This window comes from Protopterus annectens, chromosome 5.part0 (genome assembly GCF_019279795.1).
Source record: "Protopterus annectens isolate FY-2018-M chromosome 5.part0, PAN1.0, whole genome shotgun sequence".
NCBI classification, from domain to species: domain Eukaryota; kingdom Metazoa; phylum Chordata; order Ceratodontiformes; family Protopteridae; genus Protopterus; species Protopterus annectens.
In genome coordinates this window covers 333416691-333431347 of record NC_056735.1, presented here as the reverse complement: position 1 = coordinate 333431347, position 14657 = coordinate 333416691, and positions in this window count along the sequence as shown.

The following is a 14657-nucleotide window of genomic DNA, read 5'->3' as shown; positions in this document are numbered from 1 at the left end:
TTTAATACTGCTGTACACTCAAGTGTGCTAGCTCGCACTAAGTGTTTTTACTACTGTTTTAGCTGCTTTTCTACAAAAAAAAGTTCTAAGCTTGTTTCCCACCTTTCCTGTAACTTGTCTAGTCCAGATAAAGATTGCTGTATCCAGGACTATTTTGTAAGTTTCTGAGTCCCCCAGACCTTTCTGTGTTGGAGGGAAGCCTTCTAGCTTATCAATGTGATTGGTAAGCACTAGGTAGCCTATCTACCACAAGAGGAGTGGTTTCTGGTACAGAAATTGTAGTTTATTGGCTGTTTCGGCAGTTTTTCCATCCCTTTCAACTTTCTGGTTTAAAACCCCGTATTTACACACGTTTGCACTTGTTTAAGCTCCGCTGATCCAGACTTGGCATCCTGCAAACTACAAGAGCAACAGGAAGGAGAAAGAGATACTGTCAGTGCCTCCATTTTGATTTTTTTTCAGAATTTACTGTTTTTGCACTTGTTTTTAGTCATTTTTAATTTAACTGCATTTATTTAAACTGTATTTGCTTTAATACTGCTACATACTCAAGTGTGCTAGCTTGCACTGTATTTACAGTTTTTTTACTACTGTTTTAGCTGCTTTTCTGCAAAAAAACAACAAAAACGTTATAAGCTTGTTTCCCACCTTTCCTGTAACTAGTCTAGTCCAGATACACATTTCCTGTATTCAGGACTGTTTTGTACGTTTCTGAGCCCCCCAAATCTTTCTGTGTTGGAGGGAAGCCTTCTAGTTTATCAGTGGGAGTGGTAAGCACTAGGTAGCCTATCTACCACAAGAGGAGTGGTTTCTGGCACAGAAATATTAGTTTATTGGCTGTTTGTGCAGTTTTTCCATCCCTTTCAATATTCTGGTTTAAAAGCTCAGGTTTGCACTTGTTTAAGCTCCGCAGATCCAGATTTGGCATCCTGCAGACTACAACAGCAGCAGGAAGGAGAAAGAGATACTCTAAGTGCCTCCATTTTGATTTTTTCAGAATTACTTCTTTCTGCACTTGTTTTTGGTCATTTTTAATTTAACTGCATTTATTTAAACTGTATTTGCTTTAATACTGCTACACACTCAATTGTGCTAGCTTGCACTGTATTTACAGCATTTTTACTACTGTTTTAGCTGCTTTTCTGCAAAAAAAACAAGAAAAAAAAGTTCTAAGCTTGTTTCCCACCTTTCCTGTAATTAGTCTAGTCCAGATACAGATTTACTAAATCCAGGACTATTTTGTAAGTTTCTGAGTCCCCCAGACCTTTCTGTGTTGGAGAGAAGCCTTCTAGCTTATCAGTGGGAGTAGGAAGCACTAGGAGGCCTATCTACCATAAGAGGAGTGGTTTCTGGCATGGAAATTGTAGTTTATTGGCTGTTTGGGCAGTTTTTCCATCCCTTTCAACTTTCTGGTTTAAAAGCCCGTTTTTGCACAGGTTTGCATACAGCACAGCAGTGCTCAGCTGAAAAAGTCTGCTTTTCAAATTTCCCGCCTAGAATGTGCTTGTTCTTTTACTTCTTGCACTTCAATTAGCTTAATCGACTAGCACTTTAACATGTTTTAGTAGCATTTATTGTAGCACACTTAGGTGCTATCATCACTAGCTGTTCCTATGCAGTAACAGCACCTGTACTTATTAGTTATGACCACCCCTCCTGGTATGATTGTAAGACAATTTTCTGTGCCTTCTCCTGCTAACCTGGTGCACTTGGGCTTTCTGAGACAGTGTGACAACTGTCTCATGTACACCGACAACCCTCTCCTCTTACCTCCCAACACCAGTTTCCCCTTTATAATTTCGAAATACTGAAAGCTTGAATTTCAGTATCTCGAAACTATAAAGTCGAACAGCCCACAATCCTGAAACACACACACACAAAAAACTAAAATCCTGAACATTCACAAACCATACACCACACAACATGCACACCATTCAACCCACAACACACAAACTACACAATCCTACACTACATCTATGCAGGGGAGCAAGCCCCCTGCACCCCCCACCCCCCTCTTATATATACCAACTCCGAGATCACACTAACAGTGAAGAAAGGCATTTCTCACATGCAGATATTCCACACTCCCTCGCACAAACACACACACACACACACACACACACACACACACACACATATCACACATACACAAACACAAACACATCCAACACCCACACTCATACTTTCACCTCCCTACCCTAACCCACGCACACAACTTACAATAATACTCACATACACTCACTTACCTTCACTTTCGTAAAGCATCCTGGCCAAACACTACCCGTCCCGTTGCTGCAATGTATAAGTGCGAATTCGAGACATTCGAATTTGCTCTTATGCACTTTTGAGATTTTTCATTTTCGCCTTTATGGTCCCAAGATACAGACATTTGTAAAGGGGAACCCCAGCACTCATACATATTAGAGTTGCATTTATATCACCAAACTGGAAGCAGTGCACTCTCCAGCCAGGACCGAATTAGCTGGTCAAGAGGGGAAAGGTCAACACTTGCAACTCACTACATGGAACACACAGCCCTCCAAAACACCCACCATTACAACTCACACATAGGAACACAAACCATACACCCACCTTCATGGAGGCTCTCAATAAAAATTTACCCAAACAACAGAGACCCCCGAGACATAACACAATCGACCACCACAACACAACACCAACCTCAGAACACATAGCTCACCACCACAGTGTGCCCTTCAACCTAAGCCCATAAGGCAGAACACTTTGCTCAATCTACTAATCATAGGAGATTCAATTGTGAGGCACACTGATGTCCCACTGACTAGGTTGAACAAGGAGAAGGTGACAGTCAGTTGTCTATCAGGTGCCAGGATCCACCACATACCACATGCACTCAGGTCACTCCACAAGTACAAATATGACTCAGTCATTGTCCAAGTGGGTTTGAATAACCTGAGATGTACTTCCCTGGAATACATAAAAAGAGATGTGATAGAACTCTCAGATTATGTGGCCCAGACAGGTATAACCCTAGCCCTGAGCAGTATTCGGCCATCACCCAGAATGATACCACAGTACGAGTAGAAAATGGATGACTTCAACAATTGGCTAAGTTCCTGGTGTCATTCTAAGGAGATCCGGTATGTGTCTGCCTGGGATGACATGTTCGACAGATGTCAATGCTTTGCCAAAGACAGCCTGCATCTTTCACCCCTGGGATTCCGGCTACTGGCTAAGGCTCTTGCCACCCCTATAGTGCCTTTTTTAGGCAGTGTTCCAAAGACCAAAATTCCACCATAACAGCTGCAAACAAATGCAATCTGAGGGTCATGCTGCTCAATGTTAGAAGTTTAAATCTCAAGACGCACTCACTCGAAACTCTCCTGAAAATGGAGAATGTCAACATCTGTGCTGTAATGGAGACCTGGTTTAAAGAGACAAAAATCACCCCTGCGCTCCCAGGCTACAACTCATTACATACTTTTGGCCCCAGAATATGGCCAGAAGCTCCAAAGTTGGTGGCGTCTCCTTATTCATAAAGGATACACTCATCTCTACACTGATAGCCTAGCATAATGCATCTGAGGTACTTCAGGTACAACTAACACTGGGTAAGACGGTGATACAAGTCATAGCCTGCTACAGAACCCCAACCATGTCCCTAGACTCTCACTCCAAGTTCCTAAGCACCCTGGAATCTATCAAGGTCCAGCTCAATAGTCTCCTACTGAGTGGCTTCAATGGGTCTATATTATAATTCCGAAAGTTTAATAGTTCGAATGCATAAACATTGAACTGTATGCATCGAACTATTAAATGATCAAACACCTATAAAAATATTTTTAGGACCAAAAAAAAAAAAAACTAACGAGTGTAGGCAGGGGGGCAAGCCCCCCTGTGCTCCCCACACCCCTCACTACTTAAATATACCAACTCTGAGATCACACTTACAGTGTAGGTAAGGGAAATCATTAAAGTGCGATCTAGGAGTTGGTATATTTAAGTAGCGGGGGGTGTGGGGGTGTGGGGGTGCGGGGGGTCTTGCCACCCTGCCTAAACACCCTTTACTTGTTTTTTTTTTACAGGGTCTACTAGAATTTTGATGGTTTAATGTTTCAATCACTAAAGTGCAATATTTAGTAATTCAAAGCATTAAACCTTCGAGATTCTAATATAGACCCTGACTTCAACTACCCTTCCATCAACTGGGAAAACTATTCAAGTACCAATGTACAGGCTCAACGCTTCCTGGAATTTATCAATTCCAATTCCCTGGATGAGCTCATTCTGACCCCCACTACAGGAAGCAACATCCTCAACCTGGTTATCACCAACATGGGAGACCATTGCTGCACACCTATAGTCAATTCCTCTCTGGTTTAATCCGACCACAAACTGATCACCATGGAAATCTCCATCTCACCTACACCCACCGCTAATATGACCACCCGAAAAACTTCTCCAAAGCTGACTTTGGGCTCCTAAAAACAGAGGTGGCTATCTTCTTAGAACCCATGCCAATGGAAAGTAGCTGCATGACTGCCAAATCATACACCATTGCACTGTATGAGCACATACACAAATACATGGATCTTCCCATACCAAATAGAACCAAGACACTCTCCTCCAAAAAAGGAAACCAATCTGGTGGTCCCCAGCCATCAATAAACTCTACAACAGAAGGAAGAAACTGTTGCAGAAAAAAATGAAGTTACAAGACTGGAAAAACTCCCTTATCAGACTCAACAAAAATTTGAGATCCCTTATCAAATCCGTTAAAGCCAGCTATGAAGGCAGAGTTGTAGCTGACACCAAAAACAACCACAAAGCCTTCCATAGCTATATCAAGAACCTCCAAGGCAATACCCAGATTTGCTCTGAGTTATTGCGCAATGGTACCTTCTATACTGAGCCAACAGATATAACCAACATACTGGCCGACAGATTCAGAGCCAACTTTACCCCTCCCCCCCAAAGTCCTTACAGAATACCAGAAGAAAGCCTGGTACCCACCATTTCTGCAGCACAAGTAAAAGCTGCATTGCCCAAAGCCAAGAATACAGTGTCCATGGGACCTGATAATATCCCTGGCTGTGTCCTACATGAGCTCCAAAACAAACTAGCAATACACTTAGGTGCCTTGTGCAGTCAGAGCCTTACCTCAGGTTTTGTCCCTTATGAATGGCTCACTGCTACAGTCATCCATCTCCATAAAGGAAGAGCAACTACAGAGCCCATGAACTATCACTCCATTAGCCTGATGAGTCTGGTATGCAAAGCTATGGAGTGCATCATCATGGACCTGCCTAACAAAGATATAGGCAATCTCCAAACTCTTGGCCCCACACAGTTTGGCTTTGTCAAGGGGCGATCCTGCCTGCTGAACCTGGTTGATCTCTTCGAGGCAGTCACCAAGGCTGTGAATGAGGGTAAGGCAGTGCATACAGCCTACCCCGACCTAGCCAAGGCCTTTGATACCACTACCCACTCGGGTATCATTTATAAACTCACCAAACTAGGCATCAATTCTTATATCACTAGCTGGTTTGCAAATTGGCTCACAGACAGGAGCCACAGAGTGAAAGTTGCAGATTCCAAGTCAGACTGTCGACCAGTCATGAGTGGAGTCCCACAGGGCTTGGTTCTGGGCCTCTCTTGTTTGTCATCTACTTCTCAGAAGTCCAGGCCAACACAGAAGGACTCTGGCTGACCAAGTTCACTGATGACTGCAAGCTAGGAGTCATTATCAACTTCCCAAGTGATGCAGACATCCTACAAAAGGGCGTCTCTGAGCCCAATGACTGGTGTTGGAACCATGGCCTTAAGCTTAATGCTAAGAAATGCATTATCATTCCCTTTAGAAAAAACTCAGTTCCCATGAATTACCATGTCGCTGGGAGCCCACTAAAAACTGAAGGGGCCATAAGAGATCTGAGCACCCAGGTTGACAGTCACCTCTTCTTCAACCAACACACTACCACTATGGTCAGAAAGTCCTTCTTATGTGGCACAACTTATAAACAAAGGTTTCATCTCCAGGAAGAAAGAGGTCCTCATCCCTCTCTACTCATCCCTTATTAGACCAGTCATCTAATATAATGTCCCGTTTGGCATATACCTGATCAGACACCTACAACAGCTGGAAAGGCCACACAAGTACCTCAAAGAAATGATCCTAGGCCTTAAACACATGTCCTACATAGACTGACTCAAGAAACTTCAGCTGTTCTCAGTCTCTTATCATCTACTTAGAGGTGATCTCTGCTTGACTTACAAAGCCATGTCCGACCTAGCCCTACTTGAAATGCTACACCTAAAGAAATCCAAATCTCCCTCTGCCACACACTCCAGAGATCACAACCTCATTACCACAATCAACAGAACATGCTGGAGGGGCATGTTTATCTCCCAAAGACTGCTCATAGTCTGGAATAAGCTTCCCGTTCATTTCAAGCACAGCACCTTGCTGGCCTTCTTCAAGAGAAATCTCGACGAGTGGATGGACAACAGAAAGTTCACTCCAAGGATCACTGCAGTTTCCTTACTGGATAGATGCACTGTGAACTAACTTCGGATAGCATGGTGCCAGGGCAATTCTTTTGGGCTAGGCTTGTAAGGCTCCAGGGCCATTAGCCTAGTACACACCTATGAACCTATGAACAAGCTTGTGGCATCCATATTATAGACAGAATGTCTCCCTCAGTTTGTTTGTTAAACATTTTGAGCATCTGTCAAGACTCTAGATTAATAGATATTAGTAATACAATTGTACCTTCTATCTGATGACTTTGAGCAACTTGTAAGAATGTGGATAATGCCTGCCATAATAGTTGAGAGCTGAGACTATGTTTACCTTATGCACCTACAACTCAAAATACTGTCTTTAATCTGCTGATCAACACCATGCTGCATCATGCTCCAGTAGCTTTTATAATAATATAATCATCTCTAAACTTGGATAGATTCTCTGCTATTCCCAAGAATCACACTACAGATGTAATGTCAATTTGTTTCTGCATATTCGCAACACCTTTCACCTCATCAGCCTCTGCTGGAATTCATTTTTCATCACATATCCTATATATTGTAAAGAGGTGAACCATATCTATCATTTGGCTTTATTGAATTTGAAACCCAGACAACTCAACATGTTCAAAAACTTCATCAATTGCTTGTTATGTTCCTGTCTTGTAGCACCGTTGACCAGAATGTCATCAATTATGTGGAGTGCTCCAGTTGTTCTGCAACTAGATTTGTAATACCTGTTGAAAAACTCTAGAAGTCAACAAAATTTATGAAGGAGACCTTAACCATCTATCATGTCCTTAAGGTGAATCAAAGACACAAAGTTAGTAGTGGTACTCATCAAACTTGATCTGCCTAAACCATTGAAATTTATCAAGAATTGAGAACAATCTAGCATTAGGTTTAGCTGGTACTACCGCTTTGATAGTTTGAGCCAGCTAAGGCTCTTTATTGAGTATTATGGATCAGTACATATTCTGATATTATCCTCCATCATTACTGTTACCATAATATTGGCCCACTCTGTTGTTTCTGGCTGCTTGATTATGACTCCTACTGATTTCATATTTTTTAACTGTTGATCTAGCCTAGGCTTAAGTGGAGTGGGTACTTGAAGAGTAGTATGAATCATAGCAATTGCCTCTTCTGACATCTTTATATAGTCCTTCATCTGCAGACATCATATGCCTTCACATCAATTAGCATCTTATCAGAATATCTAACACAGCTATACTTGAAAATATGTTCTAATTGGATACACTTTTATTGGATTTATTTGCCACAATTAGTTTCTTTCCAGTCAAGTTATAATTTTGTATACCTTTCTTACTAAATAGCTCACTATAGTATTAGCATTGGTCTGCCATTGTACTTTATTATTAGTATTATAATTACCTCTATGACTGTCTTGAGTACTCGCTTGTTCAGGATCACTGATCATAGGATTATAGGAAATCACTAGGCTCATAACCCAGAGGTCATTTAAAGCCTAGCCGTTTCATCCCAATGTAATACCATAGAAATGCTAGTCAATGCCCAAGATTGCATTTAGTGATGATTGCCCATGTCCAGGAGGGTTGTGGGCTCTATCCTTGGCAAGAATTTATGATGCCCCATCCATTTGTCCAGGTTCTTCTTCAACAGTGTCATAGAGGTGCTCTGTTTCACATGAATTGTTAGCCTGCTCCAAAGACGTTTCAACTACTAGGAGATAAATCTGTCCCTCCAGCATGTCCTATTTAAGTCACAGGCTATATTTAGATCCCTGCAATGAGTAGCCCTAGTCCTGTTTGAGTTATGGATATGCAAGAAGTTTATTAGATTTGGGCCTTGGATTGCTGTGTAGGCCAGGCATAAGTCTCCCCTAAGAAGTCTATATGATACAGAGTATAGTGACAGGGACTTTAGTCAGTTTGTGTAAGCCACAAGTTGGAGCTCCTTGATCTTCTTTGTTAGAAACCTCTGAGGTCTCTCTAATTGCTGCAGGTGCTTAGTACAGTACAGGCCAAATGGGGCATTATACTCAATTATGGACCAGATAAGTGCTGAGTATAGGGAGCTATAACTTTTTTTGCTCTTGAGGTGATGCCTTTACTAATCAAGTGAGCTACATAGAAAGCTTTCCTTACTATAGTAGACAAATGGTGGTCAAAGTTAAGGTTGCAATCAACTTGTGATCCCAGGTCCCTTACCACTTCATGGGTATTAGGGCATTGTTGTCAATTTAATAGTGTGAGGGACATTGTTTGTGCATTTCTTTGTAGTTTTGTATTCAGTTTGAGACCATGACTAATACACCAGTCGTTGGTCTGCGTAAGACCCTTTTAGAGTATACTAACACCATTTGGGGATTCAATGATTGCACCTAGCTTGCAGTCATCTGCAAACTTGGCCAGCCACAACCACTTACTTTTCACCTGAACGTCTGAACTACCAAAGAGTAGGGGGCCCAGTACTGACCCCTGTGGCACCCACTTGTAACAGGTCTGCTGGTTGATGTGGAGTCACCCACTTTGATAATGTGTGTCTGGTTTGTGATACAGTTGGGAACCTATCTTACAATGAAGGGGTTTACATTCAGTTTTCTAAGTTTTTTGGTAATGCCTGAATGTGAGATTGTGTCAAAGGCCTTTGCCATGTTGAGGTATGCTGTGTGCACAGAGCTGCCCTCGTCAATGGCCTTGGTCACACTTCCAAAGAAATCCACCATATTTAACAGGCAGGATTTCCCCTTCATGAAGTCAAATTGGGTAGGATTCAGGGTTTGGCAGTCACCTATGTCTTTATTTATGAGGTCCATAATGATATGTTCCATGGCCTTACAGATGTGGCTGGTCAGGGTTATGGGTCTGTAATTCTCTGGGTCTGTAGCTAGGCCACCTTTGTGGAGGGGAATAACTGTTGCTGTCCTTCATTCCACAGGAACAATGCCTGTGGTTAAGGTTATGATTAAAAAGGTTACTTAGTGGTGATGCTAGTTCATGTTTTAGCCTGTTTAGAAGAAAGCCTGAGATGTCATCTGGTCCATTAGGTGTTGTGTTTTTTGTCTTGGACAAGGCTTTGAGGACCTACTTTTCAGATATGTAGGGTGGGGTGGAGTTTGGGGGAAGGTTTTTTGCAAGTTAGGAGGGGATAAGGGAGTTAAATTTTATCTAAATCTTTCTGCTAACAGGTTTTCTATATCGGCGGGATCAGTGTGTGTGATACCACTGGCCACTAGTTCTGCACATGCTTGGGTTCTACCCTGTAGGTTTTGTATGTAGCTGTAAAAGGCCTTACTGTTATCCTTGGCTGTACTTGCTAAGTTTCTCTCAAAGAAGCCCTTGCAGGATTTGGCAAGGTGTCTTATTTGCCTGTTGAGGCTGAGGAGGGTGCTTTTACATTGTTGGGGCCTTGTCTTTGTTTTCCTGGACAACAACTTTTTGGGTTTATTTTTGATGTTGGATGTCCACCATGGCTGCTTGCTTTTACTTGGAGCTCTGGCTTTGATTTGTTCTGGTACAACTGAGTTTATACACTTATGCAAGTGGTTGTACAGGGCTTTAGTGTACGCATTGGCATAATTACCACTTCTAGCTTGGGGTGGGGCTTGGAATGCATTTATACCTTCGCCTAGGAGGTTATAGTTTGCCTTGATGAAGCTTTTTAGTCTGATTTCACCCTTTGTGAGATCTGGTGTTAGTGCCAACTTGAAGGTGACTGTTTTGTGGCCACTTTTAACTAATGAGGGTCTGACAGTTGCAGCAATGTTTCACAGCAGTGCATCACAGCCTGCATCAACATATTTGTGAATTTGGCAGCAATAGATTGTTCCCTTACTAGCAGTGGTGGCTGGTGACTTCAAATTAAAGGGGGGCTGCAGGAGACAGCTGGATGGGTGGGGCCAATGGGAAGGGGCATGGCCAACAAGAAGGGGTGGGGCTATGCTCAAAACCACAAAAACTGGGACTTAAATATGCTGCCCTGGGTGCCAGTCATTATGAGAGTCCAATCAAGACAAAATGAAGTGTAGAAGAAAAAAATATTTCAATGCATTGGCTACTCGACAGCTTACTTAATATCTAGATGGAACACAAAGGTTGTAAGGCATGAAACAATAAATTACTTTTTAAATACATTGCTGGAATGCCAGTCAAAATCAAGTATAAAAAAAAAAACAAGCAGCACTCAAGTCAAACCACTTCTCCTTGTACTGCAGTTATAATTAGAATTTATATTCAGCTTTATAAAATTACCAACTAACATGCTGAAAGTAGCAATCTCTGTGATACCCCCACTTGTAAAAATGTTTCCTATCCAAAAAAGGCCTGCTGCCTGACAACTATCTACTTGTTTCATGGGGAAGACATGATCAAAGTAAAAAATGAACAGCAAACAAGAAACTAGCTCAAGATTAATTGCTTAAAGGATTACTGCACAAGTTATGGACCACACATGATTGATTGGCATACTGTTTAGTTTATGGGTAAAGCCTGCAAAGATGACTGCAAGACTCCAACAAATGTAAGGAGCTTCTGAAAATACTGTAATCCTGTCCTTTATTACAAATACTGTCATGAATTTCAATACCTAAGGCTTATACGTTATCTAGTTATGTAAATATTCTCTGCATGGCAACAACAAAAAGGCTTAAAATGTTGGTAATTCTTTAACAGTATACTTATTAAAGCTTACTTGCATCTTATAATCTCTGACAAGCTTATCTGATGGTCATTAAAGCATTGCTACCTAAACACAGAGCAATGGGCACTTTTTGAATAATAATAAGCATAAATCAGCAGTATAAAAATATGACAGAAACCAAAATATTCTGCAAAATCAAGGACAGATGAAAAGCCACTGTCATACTTGTGTCTACATTGGATGGGGGAATACTCTGCACACTTACACTACATAACTGTTCCTTGCCTTGCTTGGACACATCCAGAGTCACTACATGGGGGAGTGGGGTGCAACAAGTATGTCACAATTTGAAATGTCTCTAACTGATGGTGATGGCTCTGACACTCATACCTCTCAACCTCAGAGCAAGAAATCTGGACAAAGCCATACATAGAAGTGGGACACAGGCCCAAAAATAAGGACATTTTTTAAATATTGCTCTTATAAACTTAGAAAGATCATAGAATATTAGTAGGTCTTGCACTAGTATGAATCACTAGTATGAATTTTCTGAAGGGTATGAAATCTGAAACTCAAATGTCTGCCATTATTTTCTAACTTTAATCTTTAATGATTTGCCACTAATTTACCAGAAAAACACAATTTTATGAAAAACAGACCAAAAATGTGATGCAAAAATATAAAATTGCCACACAATACAGCTGGGAACCTGTCAAAGAAGGGACACCTTTTTAATATTAGTACTGTTAACTTGAGCAGCTGCCAAAATAAGAGAATCTATATGCATTTCTGAAATAAAAGTAATCTATAACTCTGATCATTACAGTTTTTTATAATTGTAAACCCTCCACGTTTTCTTCCAAAATTGCCATTTTGCGGAGGGATTATTAGGGGGAGAGCAACAATGTGAGCCAAAATTGGGGACAGTTGAGAGGTTTGGATATTTCTAATTCTATAAAACGATTTATTTGCACGTACCTCTCAACCTCTTAATGCAGGAAATCTGGATAAGGCCAAATATATTGGGGGAACATACAAACAGTACTAAAAATTGCTCTTGTATAAAAGTAAGACAGTTGATAGAATAACAAGTCTTGCTTTAGCATGCATTTTTATGAAGGTTATGACATCTGAAACTCAATGTCTGTCATTATTTAGTGACATCATTCCTACAGATTTGCCAGAACACCACAGGTTTTATGAGGAACAAACCAAAAATAAGAAGCAAAAATCTATTCATTCTGCAAAAATCTGGACAGTTGAGAGGTATAGTTCAGCTGGGGCTGTCTTTGAGTTTGCTGCTCTTCCTCCTCACAAAATCATGGTCGAATGGAGCCTCCCCCCTGCAGCCATTCCAATGTCCCATTCTTTGGTTATTTCACCCCATTTACCATCAGCACTGTAATGTGCATATTGCTTTACTTCTGCAATGATTTGGATTTCATTTGTAAGTTTTATTTTGCATTTTACAGCAAAAACACTAATATATATCTCATAAACAAAGCAATGCAGTCTCACAATGAAAATTGACTTTGCATTACAACTGCTCTGCCCTTGAAACTCACATTAATTGAAAGAGCCTTGAAACCCACATTCAAAGAAAATACATTTTGCCAATTGCAGATAAAGATTAACTTTGGGCTGTTTTCAAATCAAAGGCCCCTTGCACATGAAACATACACTTGCTCTTTGATATACCTTCCTGATTGTATTAAATTATATTCCTTGTATGATACAGTGCAGTTGTTAGATGGCATTTTAAATTTATTTTGAACATTTTTCCAGTAAACAATTAAACAAAATGCATCCACCAATAATGACAACACTGCCCAATTCAGAACATTTCCATCACAAAAAGATGTATTTTGATACTCTATACCTCAATGTTTGACTTTTGTATTAACTGTTAATTTAATGTATTCCGTATTGCATGTATCATCTCCTTGTGTATGGAATGGAAGCTCTCATAACATAAAACAAATGTTCCATGTAATTGCCTGTTATTCTATGTATGTGTGGTTTCCTGAAATATATTAATAATGTATGTTCATATCTTAAATTTACTCATAATTATGACATGCACAGAATTAACTATTTAGATGTTACTATTTATAAGGAAGACAATAGGTTTATATCTAAGATTTATAAGAACAACATGTACTTACATTATTCTAGTCTCCATCCCAAGAAAACAAAATCTAACATTACAGATATATGCAGGGTGTATCAAACAAATTCCATGTTGGACTGGCAAGGTCTTAATGCTAGCCCCCTTGGACACCTATCACTTATAATAGACACATCTCTCAAAAATGCTGCCACCCAAGCACTTAATAAATGTAAGTAACATTTTCATCTGTTCCCCTTAAAACTATTAAAATATTGTTTTTAGATTGGCAATATTGCATCTGTTGTTAAAGGCATTCATTTAGACAGTTGTAGACACAGTATGACCTGAGAAAAGCCTTGTTGATTTTATACTCTGAAAAAAAGTGTATTTTGTAGAGTACAAAGTGTATGCCTGGCTACACACTTGCCTATATATCTGAAAAGCTAATATTTTCAGTTTGTTGTCTTCCCACTTAATGGCAACATTACCCAAGATGTGTAGGCTGTTCCCAATTGATTCCATTTTGGTGTTGTAGACTTTTTCATAACTGTGGTACATATTATTTTCATATAGGATGTTACTTCCAGTATCCAATACACTAATCTAATGTTCTTAGTTTTCTTCCCTTATGATAGTTTGCTTACAGTAGGTAAACTTGCCATAGCCTTTTATTTTCCCTTGCATGTTCAGGTACCATGGGGGGATTCAATAAATCTTACATGATAATTTTTACCATGTGTGCATCATGGAGTGATGCGCACAAGGGTGTGAAATCTTTTAGATTCAGCAAACTCAGTGTAGTGGTGTGCAGCGGCACGGACGCACGTGCAAATATGGAAACTTTCATGACATGCAGATTACATCATAAGTAGCTGTATTTTATGCTAATGAAGAAAATCAAAATGGTGGAGCGATTCAACAACCTGTAAAGCAACCGTGTAGACTCCATGTTCGTGTTTTCTGTGTATTCCAAAACTTTCCGAATACAGCCACGGAAATGAGTCGACATGGAAACAAGATCAAGTAAACGCTCTTACATTTGTACAGAACTGCCCTTAGTTTGTAACACTACACATATTCTGACCTAATTACACAGGGTGGATGCTATTAAATCAATGTAACAATCTTAATAATTCCATTTTAAGTGCCATGACATAAATGCAGCTTTGTTCCCCCACCCCCAAATGAGAAATATACTTGTAAGTAATGCAGGCTGCTAAATTGTGTAAACCTCCATGACGCTGAGTATTATACTGTAATGTAAGCATATGCAAGATGTAGCTGATGGATTACAGTATTCCTCTGTTACAGCATTGGCCTCTCATGCAGTTTCAGTGCCTACACGATTACTAACCATGTAGATTCCAGTCTGTCAGCATGGTGAAGATGTAAAAGAGGTCAGAACTCATTAGAATTGTTG